This window comes from Bos indicus, chromosome 1 (assembly GCF_029378745.1).
Source record: "Bos indicus isolate NIAB-ARS_2022 breed Sahiwal x Tharparkar chromosome 1, NIAB-ARS_B.indTharparkar_mat_pri_1.0, whole genome shotgun sequence".
NCBI classification, from domain to species: Eukaryota; Metazoa; Chordata; class Mammalia; order Artiodactyla; family Bovidae; genus Bos; species Bos indicus.
Window position 1 is genome coordinate 19,917,644 of NC_091760.1, and position 4,952 is coordinate 19,922,595.

Here is a 4,952-nt window from a genome sequence, read left to right on the forward strand (position 1 = left end):
TTGGCCCATTTTTTGATTGGGTCGTTTATTTTTCTGGAGTTGAGCTGTAGGAGTTGCTTGCATATTTTTGAGATTAGTTGTTTGTCAGTTGCTTCATTTGCTATTATTTTCTCCCATTCTGAAGGCTGTCTTTTCACCTTGCTAATAGTTTCCTTTGATGTGCAGAAGCTTTTAAGGTTAATTAGGTCCCATTTGTTTATTTTTGCTTTTATTTCCAATATTCTGGGAGCTGAGTCATAGAGGATCCTGCTGTGATGTATGTCAGAGAGTGTTTTGCCTATGTTCTCCTCTAGGAGTTTTATAGTTTCTGGTCTTACGTTTAGATCTTTAATCCATTTTGAGTTTATTTTGGTGTATGGTGTTAGAAAGTGGTCTAGTTTCATTCTTTTACAAGTGGTTGACCAGATTTCCCAGCACCACTTGTTAAAGAGATTGTCTTTAATCCATTGTATATTCTTGCCTCCTTTGTCAAAGATAAGGTGTCCATATGTGCGTGGATTTATCTCTGGGCTTTCTATTTTATTCCGTTGATCTATATTTCTGTCTTTGTGCCAGTACCATACTGTCTTGATAACTGTGGCTTTGTAGTAGAGCCTGAAGTCAGGTAGGTTGATTCCTCCAGTTCCATTCTTCTTTCTCAAGATCGCTTTGGCTATTCGAGGTTTTTTGTTTTTCCATATAAATTGTGAAATTATTTGTTCTAGCTCTGTGAAGAATACTGTTGGTAGCTTGATAGGGATTGCGTTGAATCTATAAATTGCTTTGGGTAGTATACTCATTTTCACTATATTGATTCTTCCAATCCATGAACATGGTATATTTCTCCATCTATTAGTGTCCTCTTTGATTTCTTTCACCAGTGTTTTATAGTTTTCTATATATAGGTCTTTAGTTTCTTTAGGTAGATATATTCCTAAGTATTTTATTCTTTCCGTTGCAATGGTGAATGGAATTGTCACTTCAGTCGTGTCAGACTCTGTGCAACCCCAAAGACGGCAGCCCACTAGGCTTCCCTGTCCCTGGGATTCTCCAGGCAAGAACACTGGAGTGGGTTGCCATTGCCTTCTCCAATGCATGAAAGTGAAAAGTGAAAGTGAAGTCGCTCAGTCATGTCCGACTCCTATTGACCCCATGGACTGCAGCCTACTAGGCTCCTCTGTCCATGGAATTTTCCAGGCAAGAGCACTGGAGTGGTGTGCCATTGCCTTCTCTGAAATACGCATTAGAATGTCTAAAAATAAAGGTTGATGACACCTAATGTAGGTAAGGATATGGAACAACCATATCTTTCATAATTTGCTGCTAAGAATGCAAAATGGTACAAGCATTTTGGGAAACTGCTTGGTAGGTTCTTAAGATGTTAAACATATACCTACTCTATGACCCAGCAACTCTAGGTACTTACTCAAGAGAAGTGAAAATATGTCCATCAGAAGTTTATACAAAAATCCTTAGTGGCCATATTCATAATAAAACTAGAAGCCACACAATTGTTCAACAAGAGGTAGCAGACAAACTTTAGTATATTCATACAATGATAAATGAACTACAGCTGCAAACAATAATACAGATGCATCTAACAAAACGATGCGCAAAGGAAGCCAGACACAAAAGAGTTTATACTTTATGGTTCCATTATGTGAATTTCAAAACAGGGAAAATTAATCGATCCTGATATTGATATAAATTAGAATACTGATTGCCTTGGGGTAGGGAGAAAGATAGGAGATTGAACAGGAAGGGTATAAGGAAATTTCCCAAGGTGATGGAAATATTCTATATTTTGACAATGGAGTGGATTACATGGGTATATTGATTTGTTACTGAATTATATACTTGAAATGTGTGCATTTTACATGTAAATTATACCTCAAAAATAAACATATTACATTTTAGAACCACAAGTATAAATTTTTTCCTACAGCTAAGATATGTACACTTGATGACTTATTAAAAGTCACAGGTATTCTACTAGAAAAATGTTTAACTAGGAGAAATCCTTTGGGGAGTGCCTGAATCTCTTATATGTCTCGAAGATCTGTCTTCGTCTGTACCCTTTTAGATGTAAGTAGAGAGTCAAGGCTATGGTTTTTCCAGTGGTCATGTATGGATGTGAGAGTTGGACTGTGAAGAAAGTTGAGCGCTGAAGAATTGATGCTTTTGAAGTGTGGTGTTGGAGAAGACTCTTGAGAGCCCCTTGGACTGCAAGGAGATCCAACCAGTCCATTCTCAAGGAGATCAGTCCTGGGTGTTCTTTGGAAGGAATGGTGCTAAAGCTGAAACTCCAGTACTTGGCCACCTCATGCGAAGAGCTGACGCACTGGAAAAGACTCTGATGCTGGGAGGGATTGGGGGCAGGAGGAAAAGGGGACAACAGAGGATGAGATGCCTGGATGGCATCACTGACTCGATGGACGTGAGTTTTAGTGAACGCTGGGAGTTGGTGATGGACAGGGAGGCCTGGCGTGCTGCAATTCATGGACTCGAAAAGAGTCGGACACGACTGAGCGACTGAACTGAACTGAGAGTCAGATTATGTGCTGAAGGTTGTTTCTCTCTAGATTACAGCATTTAATCTCAGTGGGAATTCCCAACAGTGGGGCTATGTTCTCCACTATGTTTGACCTGTACTACTGGGCAAGTGACAAGAGTGAATTCAATCTCTACTTAAAAGTTGTAAATATCGAATATGGAATAACAGGATTTTCTTTATAAAAATAAAGTAAATGTAACCCACTCCATCTTTTCAAGGACCAGAGCAAGTATACACTTGATCAGAGACCAAGATCTGCTAAGACTCCAGCTCAGTCTTAATAGTACAGAAGAGACTACATCACTGAGGTAAAGCATTAACAAAACCTCTTGTACTTTATGAACAAACTTGGCCCTGGCTAACTTTACAGCACTGTTTCCCTAGAAACCTGAAAAAAGCAGAACCGAAGTGGTGTTACTAGACAGTATTTCTTATGATAAAACATGACAAATTGCATTTGGCAGGAGAGAAACTATATATAAACTGTAAAAACCTGATGGGAAACCAAAGTTTGGGGCTCCCTGTATGTGATGACTCTTATAACTAGGCAATCCCCTTGCAGGAACTCCAGAATTTATGCCTCAAATGTTGTTATAACAGATACTGGTTCCTATTTGAGATATGACGCTTTCATATCAGGACCGAAAGCATGTGTCTCATTGCCTTGCACCTGAACTGTCAACTTGGAAGCCAGAGATCAGTCCCCTGACAGATGTGAGGACTGCTGCAAGAGTCTTACTGAAGAGGGATGCCCAACAATGTATTTCTATTTTTGTTTTCCTCTCAGATACATACATAAGTAGTTCCTCTTTAGTTTATGTGTACTGGAGACTTCCCTCGTGGTCCAGTGGCTAAGACTCCATGCTTCCAAAGCAGGGAGCCCAGGTTTGATCCCTGGTGAGGGAACTGGATCCCACATGCAACTACGAGTTCTAAGGCCACAACTAAAAGAATCTGCATGCTGCAACTGAACAATAAAGATCTCGCATGCCACAAGGAAGATCAAAGATCCTGCAGGCCACAACTAACACTCGGCACAGTCAACTAAACAAATAAACGTGGTGCTTCAGTCACTCTTTGCAACCCCATGGGCTGTAGCCCAGCAGGCTCCTCTGTCCATGGGGATTCTTTAGGCAAGAGTACTAGAGTGGGTTGCCATGTCCTCCTCCAGGGGATCTTCCTGACCCAGGGCTCAAACCAAGGTCTCCCACATTACAAGTGGATTCTTTACTGTCCAAGCCACCAGGGAAGCCCAAATACATAAAAACATTTTTGAAAAAATAAAGCTTATGTGTAACAAAGATGAAAATATAACCTCTCCCTTACATCTGGTTAACTGTGCCTAGTTATTAAATATCATAAACCAAAAGAAAACAAAGGGTCAAATATCATTAAGAGAAGTTGGTGACCAAAGAGTAGACAGAAACAGAGAATGGAATGAAAATCCCCAAACCATTCTAAAGCAGAAAGAAAAAAATAAGGATATTTAGACTTAAAAGTACTTGATACAAACTTTAATAAACTAAGACTAGCTCCTGAACAGTTTCCCATGACCATTTGAATTACTCTACCTATTAAGTCTATCAGAAATCAGTATACTACCATCAGTCACTAACTTTTCTTGAGCTTGCTATATAAACTTTTTTCCTATATAAACTTTTAATGAATCCAACATAAAAGGTAAGTCAGTGAACTTAAAAGTATGATCTACCATAGGGAGATTAAGACTCATTCTGAGTACACATGAATTTGTCATTTGAACTTTAATTATGAAAACAGCACCTTCTCTTACTGAGTTCTAGGTAGAAAGCCTACACCCTCATTTGGTAGCTAACATTACCATTTGCACATACTGAATGACTCTGTAAAAAAATTTTTTTTAAAGTTCAATATATCAATGACTAGATGATATAGCTGCAGGGCTTTTATTTTGCTTTGTTTTTAAAGACAAAAACACTATGGCTTTCCAGATGATTAAACTGAAATGTTCAATAATCTGCAATTCTAATTTATTTTCTAGGCATACATGCAAATTTTACCAATAGCCTATAGCAACATACCTAAGCTGCCACAAGTTGATCAACACATTCTAGCCTGGGTGTTTAAAAGGATCTCGGATAGAGATGGAGGAAAAACAAGCAAACTAACTCACCCAATTCCTTAACCCTATAATCTTCAACAGGGAGTTTATGTCTGAGTAGACAAACAATAAACAATATGACCAAATTGCCTACATTGGTGTCACTCCTTTATGGAAACAGAAAAAAGCCTCTCTCAAATCACGCCTGAGAGTAGACCCCATGTGGGCCCACTGCAGAAATGACAGGATTGACTACCTCTATCCAATTAAAGTGCCTAAAAGACTAACAGATTCCACTAGTTATAGTGAATTTGAAACCTAAGAAGCACCTGCTCTGTG

General features: G+C 38.9%; 1 non-coding gene across 1 annotated transcript; it reads left to right on the forward strand.

Annotated features, from left to right (window-relative positions):
• The first annotated feature begins 3,366 nt into the window (after positions 1-3,366).
• Positions 3,367-3,439, forward strand: TRNAW-CCA (transfer RNA tryptophan (anticodon CCA)). The gene has a single exon. It is a non-coding gene; the product is annotated as a tRNA-Trp (tRNA).
• Positions 3,440-4,952: the final 1,513 nt, after the last annotated feature.